Source organism: Callithrix jacchus, chromosome 5 (genome assembly GCF_049354715.1).
Source record: "Callithrix jacchus isolate 240 chromosome 5, calJac240_pri, whole genome shotgun sequence".
Classification (NCBI taxonomy): domain Eukaryota; kingdom Metazoa; phylum Chordata; class Mammalia; order Primates; family Cebidae; genus Callithrix; species Callithrix jacchus.
The window spans coordinates 142,449,839-142,474,369 of NC_133506.1; the positions used below are offsets into that span (position 1 = coordinate 142,449,839).

At 39.7% G+C, this 24,531-nt stretch overlaps 1 long non-coding RNA gene across 1 annotated transcript; it reads right to left on the reverse strand.

Annotated features, from left to right (window-relative positions):
- LOC144582886 (uncharacterized) lies at positions 1-24,327 on the reverse strand. Its single transcript, XR_013536420.1, has 2 exons — positions 24,186-24,327; positions 1-2,480 (listed from the first exon to the last, which is right to left on the reverse strand). It is a non-coding gene; the product is annotated as an uncharacterized LOC144582886 (long non-coding RNA).
- Positions 24,328-24,531: the final 204 nt, after the last annotated feature.

The following is a 24,531-nucleotide window of genomic DNA, read 5'->3' on the forward strand; positions in this document are numbered from 1 at the left end:
TAATTTATAAAGAAATGGAATTTATTTGGCTCATGGTTCTGCTGGCTGTACAGGCATAGCACCAGCATCGGCCATCTGCTGAGGGCCTTGGGGAACTTACAATCATGGCTGAAGATGAAGGGGAGCCTGCATGTCACGTAGTGCAAGAGGAGGCAAGAGACAGACGGAGAGAGAGACAGAGAAATAGGAGGCGCCAGGCTCTGTTAAACAACTAGCTTTTGTGTAAACTCATAGCTCAAGAATTCACTCATTACTACGAGACTGTTGCCAAGCCATTCATGAGGGATCTGCCCCCATGACCAAACACTTCCCAAAGGCTCATCTTCAACATTGGAGGTCCCATTTCAACATGAAATTTGGAGGAGACAAACATCGAAACCATATCAAATGACAAAGGTGACCACAACTTGAAAAATATTCAGATTGGCAATAAGTGAGGAAGTCTAGATTTTCAACAAGAAAGAATAAAATTCTGATTCTCATCTTTCTTCCTCTTCCCTAAACCATAATAATTCATATTATTATGATGACATGGGTATACAGACTTTCAAATTAGTTCTTTTTATATCTGTATTTTTTAAGCCTCTTGAGCTAGGTTATTTTTATTTCCATTTCCTGGCTCTACTGCTGAATTAAAAACATGCTTTCAGGCCAAGGCAGGTGGATCACCTGAGGTCGGGAGTTTGAGACCAGCCTGCCCACCATGAAGAAACCCAGTCTCTACTAAAAATACAAAATTAGCCAAGAGTGGTGGCATATGCCTGTCATCCCAGCTACTTGGGAGGCTGAGGCAGCAGAATTGCTTGAACCCAGGAGGCAGAGGTTGTGGTGAGTCAAGATCGTGCCATTGCACTCCATCCTGGGCAACAAGAGCAAAACTCCATCTCAAAAAAAAAATCATGTTTTCACTTTTCTTGCACCTTTTGATAAGACTCAAAATTACTATATGGGGTCCCCAAAAGATAAGATACTGTCATTAGCCTCAAAGATTTTACTATTCTAGACACATAGACAATGGTTTCCCTGTTTCTGAAGACTCCCAATTTATACGCATAGAGCTTCATGCTTTATAATCTTTATCAGACTCCACATAGTTGAAAATTGCTTCCTTCCCATCTAGAGAAGATGATTTTCGAGTTGTAACTGCTCACAAAGTGCTAGTCAATCTGTGTGTTCATCCTACAGTTTCAACATCTTCTAAAGTATGTTTAAGGTACTAGTCTCAATTCATTTTTATATTAAAAATAGTTATTTTTATAACATATACCTGCATTTCAAAATTTCTGATTAGAAGATGACAAAGTAGAAGGTACTTGGACACTAACTTTCGATATTTTGATAAAAATAAAAATGGGAATCTTTCAAAATGACTTTTAAGCAAGGATCTGGTAATCTATGCATTTGAAACCAGTAGCTCAGTATTTTAAAGTAAACTTAATTGAAAAATTTACACATACATAAATATGCATAAATCATGAGTGTAAATCTCAATGAATTTTAAAAAACACACACACCAGGGAAACACCTTAATATTCTCTCCTATGCCTGCACCGAGTCATAATCCACAATCCCCCTCCTAAACAGTAACCATTATTCCTTACTTTAATTACCAGAGATCATTTTGCCTGTTTTGAAACATTTAGGTAAATGCAGTTAGATAAATAAACCCTTTGTGTTTAAGGCCTCTTTCTGTAAATATGTTACTTGTGGGATTTATTCATATTTTATATGCGGAAACAGTTCATTTATTTTGACTGGTGAATAGTATTTTTCTTCTATGAAAACACCATAGTTTTATTACTCTGTTCTGTTTTGGTGTGCATTTTGTTTGTTTCCAATTTTGATATTTTGATTAGTCTGCTATGAACGTTTTTATGCACCTATTTTGGTGCACAGATGTGTAGGGTTTTGTTGCAGAATCATAAAATACGCATTCATTTACCTTTACTGAATACTGTAAAATGGTTATTCGAAGTGATCGTATAGCAAAAATTGCCCCTCCATATAGTATAAATAAGAATTCTAGAGTTCCACATCCGTGTTCAGATCTGGTAGTTTCCCCGATTTTTGGTTCAGCTCTAATAGTGAGTGCATGAAGTTGTATTTACTTGCTATTTTATTGATCCTTAATGAAGCATGCCTCCTGGTATTTTGCCGTGTGTATCCCCATCCCCACTGACTCAGGTCTTGGCCATGTGATTAGATTTGCCCAGTGGGTGCTTAGCAAGTGTGATGCAAGAGAAGACTATACAACCACTTATGAACACTGGGAACTCTTAATTTTGGAATGCTCTTTGTTGGAAATCAGCTTTCACACTGAGAGGAGCCCAGTAATCCACGTGGAGAGGTCATAGGGAGGAGAACCAGAACTCCTGGTCATAGTCCCAGCTCTGCTTCCAGCCAACCATGAGCACACTTGCTAGCCACATGAGTGAGGTCATTTTGGAAGTTCCAGCTGTCTTAGCAATAGTCAATGTCACCTGAAACAGAAGAACCAGGGCCCAGTCAAGTCACAGAGTCATGAATGATAAAAAATTATTGTTATATTAATTTGTTAACTTTGGGATGACTTGCTATCAAGTAATAAATAACTTAGACAAAAACTTCCATCTAATTGATTTTAATGTTTATATATCTCATGATTTCAAATGTTGATTATCTTATTGATATTTGGCCATGTTCTAGTTACTACTGATGCATAACAAGCCACCCCAGGGCATTAAGCAACAGTCAGTTTCTTATAACAGTTTTGTGGCCCAAGGAACTGCACAGGGCTCAGCCATGAGAGTGTGTTTCTGCTACCCAGCATTCGGGGCTGAAGGCTGGAATCATCTGGAGACTCCTTCCTCACTTGTATGTCTAGCTCCTGGGCTGAGATCAGTCCAAGTCTGGGCTCACCTGGCAGTTGATTGGAGCACCTACACTCGAGCTTGCCGTGTAGTTTGGCCTCTCACATCAAGAAGACTTGATTCTAGTATGGAGCATACCAACAGGAAGCCTCTTCAAATGAGGAAGATTTCCATGGCCTGTCATGACCTGGCCTCAGAAATCTCATAGCATCATTTCACCACACTCAGTGGGTCAACACAGTTACTGCCACAATATATTCAAGGCCATAGACCCTACTTCTATGGAATGAACAAATAGGGGACCATATGTTTAACCTCCCACAGTCCATTTTGCATCCACTAAAGTATGGTGCTTGTACAAGTCCTTGGGATAAAAAAATTTTGTTTCACTTAGACCATTTTTATTTTTCTTGTTGCTGTGTAGCTGTTATATATATATGGTGTGTATGTGTTTGTATATATTCTTTTTTCCCCCTTGTGTGAATTGTGTTTTATCTCAATAGTACATATTAATAAACAAAATTTATAATTTTAATATAATTCAATTTGTATTAGTTTTTTGTTTGCTTTGTTGTCTGTTTTTTTAGATGGAGTCTCACTCTGTTCACCAGGCTAGAGTGCAGGTGTGCCATCTTGGCTCACTGCAACCTCTGCCTCCTGGGCTCAAGTTACTCTCCTGCCTGAGCCTCCCAAATAGCTGGGATTACAGGCACCTACCACCATACCTGGCTATGTATTAATCTTTTATATCTGATTTAAGAAATATTGGTTCAACCCAAGGTCAGAAAATTATTCTCATATGTAATCTTATAGAAACTCTATTTCTTTACCTTCCACACTTGAGTCTCCATTGGAATTGACTTTAGTGTATGCATTAGGAAGAGGACACATTTTTTCCCCTATGTGGTTATCCAGTTGATCTAACCTCATTTGCTAAAAAGAAAGGATCTTTTTTTCTAATTTGGGTACCTACATATATCTGAATCTGTTTCTAGCACTCTATTCTATTCAATTGGCCTATTTTTCCTATCTTTATTCTAACACCAGAACGTCTTAATCACTGTAACTTTGTAGCTTTATAATACATTTTGAGACCGGGCGTGGTGGCTCAAGCCTGTAATCCCAGCACTTTGGGAGGCCAAGGCGGGTGAATCACGAGGTCAAGAGATCGAGACCATCCTGATCAACATGGTGAAACTCCGTCTCTACTAAAAATACAAAAAATTAGCTGGGCATGGTGGCACGTGCCTGTAATCCCAGCTACTCGGGGGACTGAGGCGGGAGAATTGCCTGAACCCAGGAGGCAGAGGTTGTGGTGAGCCGAGATCACGCCCTTGCACTCCAGCCTGGGTAACAAGAGCGAAACTCCGTCTCAAAAAAAAAAAAAAAAATAATCAGACAGCACAGTTTCATTTGATTAAGAACATGTAGACATCACACCTTCTGTGTAATGATAACTTCTATTAAAAGACTTTGAAATTTTAATTATTTAAAGGTTGTATACAAAAAGCTAATTTAGAGGAAACTTTTTTATAACATGCTGTTCTTTTATTTTCCAAGAAGAGAAAAGAAGCTAAAAAGTAATTAAAATAATGAAGGTGAAGGTGATTATTATCTTCATTGTATCTCCAAAAAACAAAATAAAATGAGATACAATGAAAAACAAATTTAAACAATACAGGAAATAATTAAAACCCTGCTAGAATCTTTTAGATTCGCTGGCTCCCAGTGAAAATCATACCAAAGGATGAGTAATTAAACCCAAGTTTTCACTGTAGGAAATGCTAATGTCTGAAGAAGCAGAAGAAAAAATTATTTTACAGGTCAGGGATAAGTCATAAAAAGGATAACAGGGAAAAAGGATAAAATAGCCAAAAACAGATAGGGAGGGGATTAAATGACAGTAATTCTGCTCTTTCAGAAACTATTTAATTGGCTTTGACGCCAAGAAAGCTTTCATATTCTCCAAATATCACTAGGAAGACCTCAAAATTATTTATATATAATTTAATGACTCATAAAATAAAATATCTTTGATATAACATGAGATTCCGTGTACACTGGGGGCTTTCTCAGAGTAAGAGCTTGTCAATAATTCATCTTGTCCATGGTCAAATCTTGTCGAAGTTAACTTAATGGTTGTACATTCAAAGTTCAAATCTCTCACCAAAATACAACGTAAATTTCAGAGAAACAGACCTGCTCTTATATATGTATATACACATATCAATTAAGTAGTGCATTTTCTAAGACTGTAGTAGAAGTAACAGCTGTAAGAACTATCTAACAAGGTATTACAAAACTCAGACCTACTGTGTCAACACTTGGTATCATAAAGCTATCATCCTGCAAGACTCTCACAAGTAACTATGAATAAAATCAGGTTAAGAATTCTATGATATCATCCTCTTACCAATGATTTGCATAGGAACTATGGCAAACAGTTTAGGCACTGGAATATTTCAATTAAATTAATAATGCTAAAGTAAGTCAAATACCATTTTGATTACTCCTGCAAAAAATGCTGTGACTGCTGATAATCTCTGAAAGTTATTCATTGTGTATAACTGAAATTCTATATCCATCGAACAGCAACTGCCTAATTCCTGTTCCCCAGAGCCCTAGGCAGCTACCATTCTACTCTCTGTTTCTCTGAGTTTGACTATGTTAGATACCTTGTATGAGTTAAATAATGCAATATTTGTCATTATCTTGCTTAGCATCATATCACTTAGCATCATATCTTCCAGGTTCATCTATGTTGTAGCATGTAACAGGATTTTCTTGTTTTCTAAGACTGAAAAAAAATATTCCATGCTATGCATTTACCACATTTTCTTCATTCACCTGTCAATGGACATTTAGTTCCTTTGTATATCATGGCCACTGTAAATAATGCTACAATGAACATGAAACCCTTTCTCAAAAAAATTAAAAACAGAACTACCATGTACAATTCCACTCTGCAATCACACTCACATTACATAACCCAAGAAAACTGGAATCAAGATCTTAAACAACTTTTTTTTTAACAAATGGTGATCTGAGTCAAGAGAGACTAAGTAACTTGCAAAGATTACATAGCTAAGAAGGAGCAGCGTTAGAAATCAGATCCAGAGCTGCCTAACTCTAGCATGTATTCTTAAACAAAACATTAATAATTGTTCAGAAATAAGTAATGTATATCTTTTTATCATTTTTCTAAAACTATGAATGGATAATAGCAGATTACCTGATGACTATATGAACCTGACAGAAAATGAATTTGTAGGGTCTGGTTTAGCATAAGAAATATAAATGTACACAAGATGGCCAATCGATAACATCTTGGGATTGCAGCTCTCAGTTAAAGCACAGAGAACTAGAGGACGCCACACTTTCAGACAAATTCAGGTGGCTCACGGAGCAGAAGATCCCCAGTGGAGGAGTCACACAGGTCGCCAGCACGACTCTTGTGGCCAGCGCAGCGGTTTCGCCGGCACCTCGGCGTGGCAGCTCTCAGAGCAGAGTGAACAGGGCCGGCTCCCCTTCTGACCGAGGTTTGGAGGACCCACACGGGCCGCCAGCGCGACTCCTGAGGCCAGCGCAGCAGCTGTGACGGCACCTCGGCGCGGCAGCTCTCGGCGCAGAGTAAACGAGACTGGTTCCCCTTCTGACCAAGGTTTGGAGCCCCGGGAAGGCAGAGTCACCTACTACGGACACAAGAAGGAAGCCTGACAGGAGAATCCTGGGAAGAAAAGCACCAACAGTTATAACGCCGCTGCTCTGACCCTGGGAACTAACAACTTGGACTTCCACTCAAGAGACCTAATCTAAAAGTTGGTAATTTCAAAGACGACAGGAGGATAAATTTACATTAATGGGGAGAAACCAGCATAAAAAGGCTGAGAATACTCAAAATCAGAATGCCTCTCCCTCTAAAGATGATCACAGTTCCACATCAACAATGAAACAAGGCTTGATGGAGAACGAGCGCATCCCAATAACAGAACCACTCTTCAGGGAATGGATAATAAGAAACTTCTGTGAGTTAAAAGAACATGTTGTAGCCCAACATAAAGAAACTAAGAACTTTGAAAAAAGGTTTGATGAAATCCTATTGAGAATAGACAACTTAGAGAGGAATATAAGTGAATTAATGGAACTGAAGAATACAATACAGGAACTCCGAGAAGTATGCACAGGTTTAAACACTCGAATTGTTCAAGCAGAAGAAGGGATATCAGAGGTCAAAGTCCAACTTAATGAAATAAAACGTGAAGAAAAGATTAGAGAAAAAAGGATAAAAAGGAATGAGCAAAGTCTCCAAGAAATATGGGACTATGTGAAAAGACCAAATTTATGTTTGATAGGTGTACCTGAATGTGACAGAGAGAATGAATCCAAGCTGGAAAATACCCTTCAGGATATTATTCAGGAAAATTTTCCTAAACTAGCAAAACAGGTCAATATTCAACCCCAGGTAATACAGAGAACACCACAAAGATATTCCTCAAGAAGAGCAACCCCAAGGCACATAATCATTAGATTCACCAGGGTTGAAATGAAGGAGAAAATACTAAGGGCAGCCAGAGAGAAAGGTCAGGTTACCCACAAAGGCAAGCCTATCAGACTTACAGCAGATCTCTCAGCAGAAACTCTACAGGCCAGAAGAGAGTGGGGGCAGTATTCAACATCCTCAAAGAACAGAACCTTCAGCCCAGAATTTCATATCCAGCCAAACTAAGCTTCACAACTGAAGGAAAAATAAAATCTTTTATGAACAAGCAAGTACTCAGAGATTTTATTACCACCAGGCCTGCTTTACAAGAGCTTCTGAAAGAAGCATTACACACAGAAAGAAACAACCAGTATTAGCCTTTCTAAAAATATACCAAAAAGTAGAGAGCACCAACATAAAGAAGAATTTACATCAACGAATGGATAAAATAGCCAGTTAACATCAAATGGCAGTAACCCTAAATTTAAATCGACTAAATCCCCCAATCAAAAGACACAGCCAAAACCCAACGGCAGGTTACATCCAGACCTGTTTCACATACAAGGATACACAAAGACTCAAAACAAAGGGATGGAGAAAGATTTACCAACCAAATGGAGAGCAAAAATAAATAAATTAATAAATAAAAAGCAGGAGTTGCAATTCTTGTATCAGATAAAATAGATTTTAAAGCAACAAAGGTATAGTGGTAAAAGGATCAATGCAACAACAAGAGCTAACGATCCTTAACACCCAGATACATAGAGACTTAGATTCAATGAGACAGAATATTAATAAGGATATCAAGGACTCGAACTCAGATCTGGAACAAGTAAACTTAATAAATATTTATAGAGCTCCCCACTTCAAATACACAAAATATACATTCTTGTCAATACCACATCACACCTACTCATAGATTTAAATGAAACATTGATTGGCCATTATTAATACCCATTTTTTTTCAGAATAAAGCAATATTTCATTCACCCTCCCTCTTTCTCTTCCTCTTTCTCCCTCTCCTTTACTCATTTTTTTTTCTTTCCTTCTCTCAAAAAATAAAAAATAAAAATAAAAAAGAAATCAACTTGTAAACATCTAGATCCAGGTCGGCAATGTCTCTCTCATTACTTGATTTCCTTCCTTTCCTTCCCTTCTCTCCCTCCTTCCCTCCCTCCCCCCTTCCTCCCTTCCTTCCTTCCTTCATCCCTTCCTTTCTCCCTTCCTTCCTCCTTCCCTCCCTTCCTGCCTTCCTCCCTTCCTCCCAAAAAAAAAAAAAAAAAAGAGGCTAACAAGAAATATAAATGTACATAAATCCCTTTGTGCTGACAGAATGGGCTCTCTGGAAGAAAATGCTAACCACTTACTGAATATCATATTAAAAATTAAATTTTAAATGGTTTCCAATTTAAAATATAAAGAGTGACAAGAAATATAAAGAGAGACAAGAATGTCTCAAGCCTGTACTCCCAACACTTTGGGAGGCCGAGGTCGGCAGATCACTTGAGGTCAGGGGTTCAAGACCAGCCTGGCCAACGTGGTGAAACTCTCATCTCTACTTAAAATACAAAAATTAGCCAGGCAGTGAGTTGGGCACCTGTAGTCTCAGCTACTAGGGAGGCTAAAGCAGGAGAACTGCTGATGCACAGGAGGCGGAGATTCCAGTGAGCCAAGATTGCACCACTGTACTCCAGCTTGGGCAACTGAGTGAGACTCTGTCTCAAAAATAAATAAGAAAGTGAAAAACTAAAGAGTTCAGGAGAGCATTTTAAAATAATGTAATGGAGCCTGCTAGAGCAGGATGTGATTACAAATGCATTTGAATTCATTTAAATGACAATATGACCTGGGTACTTATAATGTATCAGACATTCTTCTAGATAGTAGGGTTATAGTATGAACAAAGCAGACGATAATACTTGTATGTGGAATTTATATTTTACTGAGGAAAAGACATGATAAATACAATAAGAAAAATGTGAAATGGTGATCAGTGCTAACGAGAACAAAAAGCAAGAAAATGGGGCAGAGAATGCTGGAGCAGGGCTGACAGATTTTGATTGAGATGGACACAAGAAGTATTCCTGCAATGGGACGTTTAAACAGAGATCTGAATAAGACAAGGGTGTGTACCACGAGCTCTCCCAGCACAGAGGTGCACATGAAGTCCTGGAGTAACAGCCTGAGTAATGAGTAGCAAGCTGGAGGCCAGTGTGGCTGGAGCAGAATTAGCAATGGGGCGGGGTCGGTATGCACAGAGCTGCTCCCATATTCTAATGGCTGAAGAGCTGCTGAGGAGTCCATGTGCACATATTTTCCTTGATAATTAATAATCAGAGTTCTGAGGTCTTTGTAAAACACAACTTTCAACAGAGTGACTGTCCAGCTGAAGGCTGAGGGTTGGCCACAGGGATCCACTCAGAGGAGGAAGCAAGTCCCAGGGCAGTTTACCTCCTGCCCCTGGCAGCCTGGTCTGCAGGGTTCCTCAGCCCCACTGTGACCATGAACAACTCTCAAAGGTGAGCATCGGGAAGAATTGAGCGATGTCTTCTGCAAGCAACACGTCCACTCCAACAGAGCGTGCCTCCCTGGGGAACAGCCTTCCCAGGATGCCATTTATCCCAAATTCCTTTTTGTTCTCAGACAAAGAAGAGAAGGTTCAAGTCCCTACTTCACACTTCTCCCTGGCTTCAGATCATGGACCCCCAGACTGAGTATGAGGTTGGGAAAAGGGAAGCAGAAATCCAGCCACTACGCAAGCAATAATGACCAAATTTGAAAGAACTATAGTTTTGTTGTCGGTAATGCTATCCATGGGCCTCCACTGGCCCTTCCATTGGTGGGCCCAGGGTACTTGGTTTATACTCAGACTCTGAGTATAAACAGAAGGGCCAATGTCTTAAGCCTGACACTCTTCAAAGCAGAGAAAGGAAATCACCTGCACTGTTCTCCGACCGGAAAATAATCCAAGTTGAGGTATTTAATGAACTTTGAGTTTATTCTCAATATCATTACAGATTCTTTAAGTATATGAAGATATATTCTAACAAATCAACCTCGCTTTAAAAAGTACATTTTCCGGCGGGGAGGCGGGATGGAGACAGCAAACCACCATGGCATGTATGTACCTATTCAACAATCCTGCAGGATGCAGGATGTGCACATGTACCCCAGAGCCCAAATACAATTAAAATTAAAAAGCCCATCGATGATAGACTGGACAGGGAAAATGCAGCACATATACACCATGGAATACTATGCAGCCATAAAAAACAATGAGTTTATGTCCTTTGCAGGGACATGGATGAACCTGGAAACCATCATTCTCAGCAAACTGACTCAAGAACAGAAAATCAAACACTGCCTGTTCTCACTCATAGGCAGGTGTTGAACAATGAGAACACATGGACACAGGGAGGGGAGGACTACACACTGGGGTCTGTTGGGGGAAATAGGGGAGGGACAGCGGGGGGTGGGGAGTTGGGGAGGGATAACATGGGGAGAAATGCCAGATATAGGTGAGGGGGAGGAAGGCAGCAAGCCACACTGCCACGTGTGTACCTATGCAACAATCTTGCATGTTCTTCACATGTACCCCAAACCTAAAATGCAACTTAAAAAATACATAAATAAATAAAAATAATAAAAATTAAGAAGCACATTTTCTCCACAAACATTTCTGTCATCTTTAAAAAGTCTAATTTTTCATGCCTTGTTAGTTGTATTTCTAGGTATTTTATTCTCTTTGTAGCAATTATGAATGGGAGTTCACTCATGATTTGGCTGTTTGTCTGTTATTGATATATAGGAATGTTTGTGATTTCTGCACATTGATTTTGTATCCTGAGACTTTGCCAAAGTTGCTTCTCAGTTTGAGAAGATTTTGGGCTGAGACGATGGGGTCTTCTAGATACACAATCATGTCATCTGCAAATAGAGACAGTTTGACTTCCTCCTTTCCTAGTTGAATACCCTTTATTTCTTTTTCTTGCCTGATTGCTCTGGCTAGAACTTCCAACACTATGTTGAATAGGAGTGGTGAGAGAGGGCATCCTTGTCTAGTGCCTGATTTCAAAGGGAATTCTTCCGGCTTTTGCCCGTTCAGTATGATATTGGCTGTAGGTTTGTCATACTAAAACACCAAAAGCAATGGCAATAAAAGCCAGGATAGACAAATGGGATCTAGTTAAACTCCACAGCTTCTGGACAGCAAAAGAAACCATCATTAGGCCAGGCGCAGTGGCTCAAGCCTGTAATCCCGGCACTTTGGGAGGCCGAGGCGGGTGGATCATGAGGTCAAGAGATCGAGACCATCCTGGTCAACATGGTGAAACCCCGTCTCTACTAAAAATACAAAAAAAAAAATTAGCTGGGCATGGTGGCGCGTGCCTGTAATCCCAGCTACTTAGGAGGCTGAGGCAGGAGAATTGGCTGAACCCAGGATGCAGAGGTTGCGGTGAGCCGAGATCATGCCATTGCACTCCAGCCTGGGTAACAAGAGTGAAACTCTGTCTCAAAAAAAAAGAAAAAGAAACCATCATTAGAGTGAATCAGCAACCAACAGAATGGGAACAAATGTTTGTGATCTACCCATCTGACAAACGGCCGATATCCAGAATCTACAAAGAACTAAAACAGATATACAAGAAAAACACAAACAATCCCATTCAAAAGTGGGTGAAGGATATGAAGAGACATTTTTCAAAAGAGGACATATATGAGGCCAACAAACATGAAAAAAATGCTCATCATCACTGGTCATTAGAGAAATGCAAATCAAAACTACATTGAGATACCATCGCACGCCAGTTAGAATGGCGATCATTAAAAAATCTGGAGACAACAGATGCTGGAGAGGATGTAGAGAAATAGGAACACTTTTACACTGTTGGTGGGAGTGTAAATTAGTTCAACCATTGTGGAAGATGGTATGGTGATACCTCAAGACCTTAGAAATAGAAATTCCATTTGACCAGCAATCCCACTATTGGGTATATACCCAAAGAACTATAAATCGTTCTACTATAAAGACACATGCACATGTATGTTCATTGCAGCCCTGTGTACAATAGCAAAGACCTGGAACCAACCCAAAGGCCCATCAATGATAGACTGGACAAAGAAAATGTGGTACATATACACCATGGAATACTACACAGCCATAAAAAACGATGAGTTCGTGTCCTTTGTAGGGACTTGGATGAATCTGGAAACCATCATTTTCAGCAAACTGACCCAAGAACAGAAAGCCAAGCACCTAATGTTCTCACTCATAGGTGGGTGTTGAACAATGAGAACACATGGACTCAGAGAGAGGAGCATCACACACAGGGGACAGTTGAGGAGGTAGGGGAGAGACAATGGGGGGTGGGGAGGGTGGGAAGGGATAACATGGGAGAAATGCCAGATATAGTATGCACCTAAAGTAAAATAAATAAATTTTAAAAAAAAGAAATTACACACATACACACACACACAAAAGAAATTTTAAAAATAATAATAAAAAGGCAGCCTTACCAGCTAGCGCACACACACACACACACGCACAAGTCTCCTTTTTGAGACAGGCTCTTGCTCTGTCACTCAGGCTGCAGTGCAGTAGCATGATCATGGCTCACTGTAACCTTGAACTCCTGGCCTTAAGCAATCCTCTCACCTCAGCCTCCCAAAGTACTGGGATTACAGGCGTGAGCCACTGCACTCAGCCAAAAATCTCATTTAAATGTACCTATCTGAGCAGCTTATCTTAGCCCTCTGAAGCCAATACACTGTTACAGAAATCAAAACTCTCTCGCCTTTGTTCATGACCCAAAACACCAAGAATCAATTCTGCTTATACAGGATCAACTGATCACTTATAAAACCCTATTCTAGCCTTTTTCCCCTACACGCCACACAGCTTTCTCACTCAGTTTTGCTCTGTGTAAAAGAATTTCAGTCCAAATCTGTTGGGCTATCTATCATAGCAAGGCCATGTTTTCTAATTCTTCGAAAGTTGGTGGTAACCAAAATAGAAAAGCGATTCTTAGCACAGAGAAACTTAGAGATTTGATTAGCTATATGAAATTTAGCCAGTAAAATATTCCATGCTATGCATTTACCACATTTTCTTTTTTCATCCATCAATGGACATTGAGTTTATTTGGATATCTTGGCCACTGTGAGTAATGCTACAAAAAACATGAAACTCTTTTTCAAAAAAATTAAAAATGGAACTACCACACTCAGATTATATAACCCAAGAATACTGGAATCAAGATCTTAAACACCTTTTTTTACAAATGATGATCTCGGAGAGGAAAAGTTCAGATTCAACGACTCAAAGAGGTAAATTTGTAGGTTAATAAAAAACTGAGGGCCTCAATATCATAGCTTCTCTTCTGTGTGCTGATACTGTGTCCAGCAGTGTGGCATGCCATGTGATGAAGGAGACTGAAAAGTGAACTCCGATGCTACAGGGTCCAGGGGCCTAGCTCATTCTGTATAGTCTGTGATCCACATTACCACCACAAAGTTCATCCCTGCACTTTGAAGATCCCAACTTATGTAAATTCTACACATCACAGGAAAATAAAAACAACAGTTATTTTAAATACTTAGAATGGAGGAATAAAAAGTACAAAAGAAAATATTCTATTATTATATGTAGCTTGTCTTTTGATTCTCTTGAAAAGATGATTTAAAGTATCTGGCAGAAGAAATTTCAAAGTGGCAAAGTGTTCGACAGGAAGCAGAGCATAAAAGTTTGAAAATTTTGCAGGCTGACAATGCAGTAGAAAAGAAAAACCCATTTTCTGAGGAGAAATTGAAGTCAGCTGCAGAAATTTGTGTAAGTAACAAAAAGCCAAATGCTGATCACCAACTCGATGGAGAAAATGTTTCCAGGGCAAGTTAGAGAAATTTGCAGCCACCCTTGCTATCCCAGGCCCAGAAGCCTGGGAGGGGAAATGGTTTCCTGAGCTGGGTCCAGGGTCCCTCTGCTGTGTGCAGCCTCCAGACTTGGTGTCCTGTATCCCAGGTGCTCCAACCGTGGCTAAATGAGCCCAATATGCAGCTCAGGCCACGGATTCAGAGGGTGCAAGCCCCAGGCTTTGGCAGCTTCCTCACGGTGTGTTGAGCCTGCAGATGCAGAGCAGTCAAGAATTGATGTTTGGAAACCTCCGCCTGGATTTCAGAGGATGTATGAAAATGCCCGGATGTTCAGACAGCGGTGTGCTGCAGGGGCAGAGTCTTCATGGAGGACCTCTGCTAGGGTAGTGCAGAAGGGAAATGTGGGGTGGGAGCCCCCATATGGAGTCCCCACTAGGGCACTGCCTAGTGGAGTTGCGAGAAGAGGGCCACCGTCCTCCAGACCCCAGAATGATAGATCCACTGACAGTTTGCACTGTGAACCTAGAAACGTAACAGACACTCAATGACAGCCCATGAAAGCAGCTGGGAGGGGAGCTGTGTCCTGCAAAGTCACAGGGGCGAAGCTGCCCAAGGCCATGGGAACCCACCTCTGGCATCTGTGTGACCTGGATGTGAGACATGGAGTCAAAGGGAATCATTTTGGAACTTTAAGATTTGTTTGCCCTGCTGGATTTTAGACTTGCATGGAGCCTGCAGCCCCTTTGTTTTGACCAATTTCTCTCATTTGGAATGGGAGAATTTATCCAATGCCTGTACCCCCATTGTATATAGGAAGTAACTAAGTTGCTTTTGATTTTACATATTCATAGGTGGAAGAGACTTGCCTTGTCTCAGATGAGACTTTGGACTTGAACTTTTGGGCTTGTTGAAATGAATTAAGACATTGGGGGACTGTTGTGAAGGCATGATTGTAATTTGAAATGTGAGTACATGAGATTTGGGAGGGGCCTTGGGCAGAATGATATGGTGTGGCTATGTCCTCTCTCTGAAATCTCATTTTGAATTGTAGGTCCCATAATCACCATGTGTCCTGGGAGGGATTCAGTGGGGGGCAGGTTTTTCTCATGCTGTTCTCGTGATAGTGAACAAGTCTCATGAGATCTGATGGTTTTATAGATGGCAGTTTCCCTGCACATGCTCTCTTGCCTGCCACCACATAAGACGTGCCTTTGCTCTTCCTTCACCTTCCTCCATGATTATGAGCTCTCCCCAGCCTTGTGGAACTGTGAGTCCATTAAATATCTTTTTCTTTATAAATTACCCAGTCTCAGATATGTCTTTATTAGCAGCACAAGAATGGACTAATACACCAAGAGAGTATCATGCCCTAGAGCCAGGTCCACTGTGACCTGTGGTAATAAGGAGTGGGCACAGTTACTGGGACCTGGAGCACAGAACATGCATCAAGATGCCAATTGTCAGGAGCTGTGTGTGGCAGTTATCTACTCCACATAACAAATTAACTCCCACATTTAGTAGCTTCAAATAAACTTGATTATCTCACAGTTTCTGTGGTTCAGGAATCTGAGAAGGGCTCACCTGGAGACCTCTGAGGCACAGTCTGTCAAAAGCTGCCATCAAGTCGTAGGCCAGCCTCATCTCAGGGCTCACCTGCGGAAGGATCCTCTTCTAAGCTCACACATGTGGTTGCTGGTATTTGGAAATTGAGCCCTCGGCGGTTATTAGGTTCAGATGAGGTCATGAGGGTGGGAACCTCGTGAATGGAGTTAGTGGCCTTACAAGAAGGAATGCCAGCAAATTCTCCCTCTCTTTTTTCCATGTGAGGACACAGCAAGAAAGCAAACACCTGCAAAGCAGGGAGACAGCCCTCAGCAGAAACTAGATGTATTGATGCCTTAATCTTGGATTTCTCAGCCTTCAGAATTGTAGAAAATAAATGTTTGTGGTTTAAGCCACCCAATCTATGATGTTTTGTTATAGCAGCCTGAATTGACTAAGACAGATATCTTAAAAACCACCATCCCTTGTTGAGCAATATTGTTCTGCTCCTTAGGCTGATTTCAGTTTTCTTTCATTCAGTGTTTCATAACTTTAATTTGCTTTTTAAAAAATTCATCTGGATCTTTTATTCCTTTTATCCTAAACTTCAAACCTCCCACTTTCTTTTGCAAGTTTTCTATTTGACTTCATTCACTTCCTTTTCCCTCTCTTTCATTTCTCCCTTTCTCCCTGTCTCCCTCTTTTCCTCCCTCCCTTCATTTGTTTTTTCCCTTCTTCCTCCCTTCTTTCTTCCCTTTTTTATTGTTTGATCTGACTCTTTCCCTGGCAATTGTCCTTGGCTCCTTTATTTACAGTAGTCACTCTTGATGGAGGCAGAGAGAGCATTTTGAATCTCCAAATGACTATGAAATCTTTCTATTTCTCATTAGAGCATGCAGGTACTACATGTATTTCAGTAAACTTGAGGAAGGCTGACAGAGACCCTGTGGCCTCTGCTGCATTTTCTCTGAAATAGCTACAGCTCTGCAAGTACAAGACACCATATTGTGTTAAGGCCTATCTAGCTTGGGCATCACTGTAGCTTTGTCTTCCCAACAAAATGAAGTGGACATTTCAAAACATCAGGAGATGGGACAAAAGTTTTCTCATGTTTTTACTGCTTATGAAATGAAAAACGAACAATAATCTAATATTACATGGAAAGTTTTCAGTCCTCTGCCTGCAAAGGGGCACCTATTCATTTGAACATGACTTACCCCAAATCTTGTCTTCAGCAACTGTGGATACAGCACAACAGAGGGGTTGTCCTAACCTATAGCAGAGGCTCCTCAAGCTCTGCCAATCTACGGTTACAGAAGTGGAACAAGAGATGTTCCGGCCCATTTAGTTACATTTCCCTGGGCAAAAAGCAGGTACGCGTGGTGAAATTCAATTACATTCTCTGCCCAAGATGAAATCCAATTACACCCTCGGCCCAATGATGAAATCTCATCACAGGTTCCTTTTACTTCATTAGGATAGAAAGAGTTTCTCTATAATCTATTTATAGAGGCATACGCACCTTAAAAAGAAAAAAAAAAAAAGAGGGCCTCAAGTAGGAGATTTCCATTTATTGGTCATTTTATTTCTGGGTAGATGTTCAGTCTTTCTAACTTGAAAAATATTTAGCAACTTTGGTTAACCTTATTAAGATTAATGGTCACAATACATTTGAATCCCCTGTTGCTCTAACAAAAAGCAACTTTTGTTGCTCTAACAAAAGTTATGGGAGGCCCCTGTTTTAGATTGAGCTATTACACTGGGCCCTAAGGGACCAGACCAAACCAAAATGGAGTCACTCATGCTAAACACCATATAATTAAACTGGAACTCTAAGGAAGCACATCAGACCGTTTTCCTGAAATCAGGGAATACAAGTCGGAGTCAGTATAATAAAAAAGTCCCCTCTGCTTTAACGTTTATGAAAAAAGTCACCTGCAGTAACCTGAAGTTAATCAGTCAACTTTTGTTCTATTGTTCTGCTTCCTTGTTCTCAATAGGACCTCTCATTCTATTTTATAGAATGGAGGCATCTCTGATTCACAAATCATGAAAAAAAAAAGCCAATTAGATAACCAAATGATTATTACCTCTTACTGAAATAACTCCCAGTGATCTTTGGTAACATCTAGCACTAACTGAATTTTCCCAGAAAAACTTTGGGAAAGGACTATTTGAGGATTGCAAACCAAAAAGTGACTAGGGCAGATCTCATTTGAGATTTAATTTACACTCAAGAAAAAGAAACACAAGTTAAAGTAGTATCTGTGACCTGTGTCTTTTCCAAAGAGGGTTTTGTGAGCTTCAATACATAAACAGGGAAGAGTAAGAAGGTGTGGAAGAACCGAATGGAGGGAGGGTCGGCAACGATGCAAGTGGTGAGGCTTCATTAGTACTCAATGAATCTATATTTAGCACATGCAAAGAAGTGGGTAGAGGAAAAAGTCCATTCATTGCATGCTCAGTAAATCCATACTTTGCATAAAATAAAGTAAGCATGTGAAATCCCAGCTGCCTCTTTGTGAAGAAGAGAAAGGCAGTTTTATTCGTGACTCAGTTCCCAACCTTACCTTTCACTTTGGCATACTGACTTGGGAGTCCTAAAACCTCAGTTTTTATTTATTTATTTAGAGACGGAGTCTTACTCTGTTGCCCAGGTTAGAGTGCAGTGACACAATCCCTGCTCACTGCAACCTCCACCTCCCAGGTTCAAGCGATTCTCCTGCTTCAGCCTCCTGAGTAGCTGGGATTACAGGCGCACACCACCACACCCAGCTAACTTTTGTTTTTTTAGTAGAGATAGGGTTTCACCATGTTGGCCAGGCTAGTTTTGAACTCTTGGTCTCAAGTGATCTGCCCACCTCAGCCTCCCAAAGTGCTGGGATTATAGGCGTCTCCCCTCCAAAAAAAAAAAAAAGTTTTTTTGAAAAATATCTCTCTTCATAGGTTTAACCTAATCATTTATTGTCAGTATGGTTTATTCCTAGAAGGTGAGGTTAGGTCTCATGTTGGTAGGAAGGCTCATTCCTAAGAGATCATGAAGTCTCATGTTTCACAGGGAAAATAGGTGGAAAAAGAAAGAAAGGAAAAAAGAAAGCGGCGGGGGGGAGTCAAGGGCCAAATTATAGCAAAAAGGGAGGGCAACACTGGAAAACTGATTCAGACTAGAGTACCAAGAAGTCCATACCTCAAAAGGCAGGCAGGAATGAATGTGGTGGGGGCTCTGGTGAGTAGACAGGTGTGTATAATTTATGCTGAAGTTTACATTGTCTAACTTCAGTTTGCAAAGCTTCAAACAAAGCACAGTCTTAATTTCTTGTGATTTTAAGTGAGAAAAATGGGAGCAAAAAATTGCAAACATTAGTTGGGAGACTGGAAGCAGGAAAGCATTCAGGCTTCGGTCTAAATAAATAGACAAATAATAAAAATGGAAAAACAATGAACACGTCTAGAAGCTAATAACAGGTTTACTGTAGTTTCTTTTGAAACAATTTTTCTCTCTGCAGTCCCCATTTTTACCAAAGACAAATCATAGTAGGAGCAATTTATTTGTAAAATAAATTGTAGTCTTACTACACTTGGCCTGAGTATTTGCATAAAGTGAAGCAAGAGTAATTATTGGCCAATAGGCTCTTTTTGAATTGGCTTTGCTGAAAATTTTTCATAAGGAAATCTCAGATTAGACTTTTAAAGGCCTCTCAACCCCAGCCAAGGATTTATTTGTGCCGCAGATAGCTGTGTAAACAGATAACTGTACAAATTGGGGGAATTCCTCTCTTGTCAAGGTTCCAAAGTAACTCGACATTCTGGGTCTTTCAGAAAGTGACATTTTTTTACTCATCACAGGTCAGGAGCTTTGTAAAGGAATTGCATAGAGAGGGTACCATGCCATTTTTTCCAAGGGGTTTTTCTCAGCTCTATAAAGTCAATTTTGATTTCTCAAAGCAGTTTGGTTATTTCTGAAAAAATATCATTCCAGTCAAAGCCTTGATAAAATATCCAATGTCTCCAGTTGTGTCCTGTTACAAGAGAAAACAGATTCTTACTGAACTTATGCAAATAACTATATTGTCATAAATTAAGAATTGTCAAATACCGTTTCCAAATTCTGGAGAAATCAGGTAAAAGGAAAATGTGTTTCAGATTTTGCTCATAAGAGTATACTTTACTCAATTGTTAAAAATCATAAATAGACCAAAAGAAAAAAGTTATCTTCTTAAAATAATTTCAAGTTTTATTTTAGATTCAGGGGGAACATGCACAGGTTTGCTACAGGGGTATATTGCATGATACTGAGGTTTTGAGTATAAACGCTCCCATCACCCATGTAGTGAGTATAATACTCAATAGTTAGTTTTACAACCCACAAGCCCTTCCTCCCTTCTATCTCTAGTAGTCCCCCATGCATATCATTGGCATCTTTATGTTCATGAGTTCCCAAATATTTAGCTCCCACTCGTAAATGAGTACATGTTGTACTCAGCTTCCTATTCCCACATTAATTCACTTAGGATAGTCGATGCACCCATGTTGCTGCAAAGAACATGATTTCATTACTTTTTATGGCTATATAGTACTCCAAGGGGTATGTGTACCACATTTTCTTTATCCAATCCACTATTGATGGACACCTAGGTTGATTTCATGTCTAAAAGTTTTCTTGCCTAAATAAAAAAATAAAGAATCAACAATTCTTGTTTGTTTCAAACAAAAAGGGTTATAAATATATTTCAGTCCTCTATTAGTTCATTTCTATGAAATTAATTTATTTCATTTGATATTGGGGTTAGTAATCCTCATGAACACAGTAGCTCTACAATGAGAATTCTGGAAATTTGTTTCTCAACTCTAGTGGTACAATTGTTATGTCGAACTGAGCACAGAAAGTCAACACCAGAACAAAAGTATGCCAAATTGCACAGTTTATTGCCGGCGACCACGGAGGACTCACGTCTCTCCAACCCGTGGCCCCGTAAAAGAGGGTGACAAGACCTTTTATACCCGTAAAATCACCTTGCGGGTGAGGGGAGAGGATGGGGTGAGGGGCTTTAGACATTCTGAGGGCCAGTGGATTCAAATCACCTTCTGGGCGGAGAGGAGGGTGAGGGGGTTCCGGACATTTCGAGGGCCAGGGGACTATTTGACATTCTGATTGTTATTTAAGGGGTTCACAGATGCTGAGATAAACATTCGTTTACACATCGTCTGGGTAGGGGTGGCATCCATAGATTTTTATTTACTTGGCACCAGGATGGAATTATCTGGGGGTGCTTACTCTGGTAAACCAAGGCCAGCAATTCTGGCAGTTACAGATAAGAGAAGGTATGCAGCTTTCCCTCACTTTGCATCCTGCAAATAATCTAGCAGTTTACAGAAGCCAAGGTTAGCAGTCATTGTGAGGAGAATGGAAACAGTTTTGTCAATTTATAAAATGGCATTGTACAGGTTCTAACTCTAGGCCAGCTATATCACACAATCTCCAAAGTTATCAGAAATCTACATTTAAAAACACCCATCAGAGTCCTTTCTGTGAACTTCCCTAAATAAGCTAGTTTTGGACTATAGCTGATTATTAATTGCTTTTTGAGAAGAATCAAAGTAAAACAATAACTCTCTGTGGAAGACAAAAGCTTTAGGGCAGCCATGGTTAAAGGCAAGGAAATTTGGTTATTTCTATGTCAAAAACTTAGCATAATAATCATAATTATTTTGACAATGGATACTAAGACAAATCAGAACTATAGGATCTCATGTGTCACTGCACTCCATCTGGGAGACAGAGCGCAACTCTCTCTCAAAAAAAAGAAAAAAAAGAATTATAGGACCTCATCCAATTTTGGAACATATGTTAATAACACATTTATATCAGTAGAACCCAAAGAAAGTTAAAAACCATTTCATATTTGAATTTTCTTGTATGATTTTAACATATGAAATAAGCTAAATATGTTTCTTTTAGACTTCAGGGGACCTATTATCTAAAAAAGCTAATGAAGTACGGATTATTGAATTACAACTTGAAATTTGAATGTTTGAAAGTTTCTCAAATATCAAAGGTTAAAAACACTCTATGTTGCATTATAGAATTACAAGTCACTTTAAAATAAGTAATTGACTTAGCCACAATGATAATTCAAAGACTTTAAAAATAAAAAACATTTACTTTTTGGTAGAGCAGAGACCCAGTTTCCTAAACAATAGGACCTAAGAAAGATGGAATGAAGCCAACTGAATATCTTGCTCTCTCCCTCTTTTATTTTTAGTTTACTCAAAAGGTAAAAAACAAATTTTTTCTTTATCAAAAGAGAACACCAGCTGGGCACAGTGGCTCATGCCTGTAATCCCAGCACTTTGAGAGGCCGAGGCAGGTAGATCACTGGAGGTCAGGAGTTCCAGACAAGGCTGGCCAACATGGTGAAACCCCCTCTCTACTAAAAATACGAAAATTAGCCAGGTGTGGTGGCGCTCGCCTGTAATCCCAGCTACTCTGGGGGCCGAGTCAGGAGAATCTCTTGAACCCAGGAGGCGGAGGTTGCAGTGAGCTGAGGTTGCACCACTGCACTCCAGCCTGGGCTACAGAGTGAGACTCTTCCATAGGGAAGAAAAAAAAAAACAAGAGAGAAAACCAAATTTTACTTTTACATTAGTGTAGCATTAACACTAAAGATAATTTTTGTTTGTTTGTTTTGAGACAGGGTCTTGCTGTGTTGCCTAGGCTAAAGGGCAGTGGCTATTCACAGGTGCCATCCCATTATTCATCAGCACAAGAGTTCTGCCCTGCCTTGTTTCTGACCTGTGCCGGTTCACCCCTCCATGGGCAACCTCGTGGTCCCCCCTCCGATGAGGTCACCATGCTAAAACTAATTTTTAATAAAACCTTATAAACAAATTCATTTAATCTCAATAAGTTTGACCAGAAGCTATGATTGCCATAAACCTCTCATAGCCTGTTATAATTTTCTATTAAAGAACAGATTAATGCTCCTGGGAAACCATTGTTGTGACAGAGGAGCCCAGTGTGTGGCATCAGTGTGCCTTTTTTTTTTTTTTTTTTTTTTTTTTAAATAGAGACGGGGTCTATGTTGCGCAGGCTGGAGTGCAGTGGCTATTCACAGGCACGATCCCACTACTGATCAGCACGGGAGTTTTGACCTGCTCCATTTCTAGCCTGAGCCAGTTCACCCCCGCTTAGGCAACCTGGTGGTTTCTCATTCCCGGGAGGCCACCATATTGATGCCAAACTTAGTGTGGACACCCGATCCGCATAGCACACGACAGCCCAGAGCTCCCGGGCTCAAGCGATCCTCCAGCCTCAGCCTCCCGAGTAGCTGGGACTATAGGCACGCACCACTGTGCCCAGCATCAGTGTGCTTTTGATATTAATGTTGAATTCATAGAAAAACTAAATAATTTATTTTAAATTTTAACAAACTTGATCACGCACAGAATTCCTTTTACAAGATCTATTGAAGCAGCAACAGCCACAAGAAACAAACCTCTCGGACGCCGAACTAGGAAAGAAGGGGCCGGGAGCAAGGCGACATAGTTGTCCAACTGCCAAGCTCATCTAACAAAGAAAAGCTCTGCCTTGATACAGGCTTACAACTCTAGATATTACACGTGAAAAGGTCTTGGGTTTACAGCCTTAGAAATGACATGTGAAAGGGTCTTGGTCCATGGAGTAGGCATGGGGTGGGGGTTTGATCTTGTTTAAGAAAGAAACAATGCCTTCCCAAAAGATTCCCCCATATCATGCCTGCTATCTACAGGAAGGCGATTAAGGAGGCGCCTTTGCTTTATTGAAATGCAGTGTGGAAGTCAAGGGGGAGGTGATCTTAGATGCTTGGGTTTAGTTTTATCCATCTGTTTTACTCTTTTAATTTACGCAAACCTCTAAACTAGGCAAAATTACTTCCCCTTTAACAGAAAACATATTCCCATGCCTTCTCATAAGCTTTTCACCAAAATATATCTACTTTTCTTATAACTTTGCATATAGAATTGTTTCTTTTATATCTAGCAGTTTTCACCACATACATTGATTATGTTAACTGTCAGTAACTCCTATTTATAGTAAGAAACTTAAAAAGGTATTTTTATTGTGTACTAGATGCAGAGTCCAGGATAAAGGACAACGCCTGAAGTAGGCCTCGTTCTGTTTTAAAGGCTCAAATCTAAAACCGTAAGTTTATATATAAGTTAGGAATCAAACAATGACATAAAAGCATAAATGTTTTATGACCTTAAAACATTTAGCAGATATAGTATCAAACCAGTAGATCAATAATCTTAGACAAAATGTCTAAATTAAATTCCGAAGTTTCTATTTTATTTTATCAATAATTTTTAAATTGTCTTTATTTGCTAAAGATTTTTAAAGTCACATTAACTAAAGGCATTTAAGTTTCTATTTTTCTGATAAAATATTTGATTTAAGCACTTACCTTTTCATTAAGTTGGAGTGTTTTCATATATTTTGGTAGTGAAATATCACATACACATAAAACATATATATACATAGACAAACATGAACAGAAGCAGCTCTTACAGATGTATAAGATTTTTCATCTGTCAGTTTTAAATAGTGAGGTTTTTTTTAATTCACTCTCCAATTACCTGTTTTACTGCCCTAGGCAACTGTTAGCTAGGCAACCCTAAATTTGCATTTCTAAAGGCGAAAATTTGCATCTCAAAGTATAGAAAGAGCCTGGGAATTTAAGCTTTTTTTAAAAGAAGTTTGGCTGTGGTTAGAGGACAATTTAAAAATGAATGCTAGGGTAACACAAAATT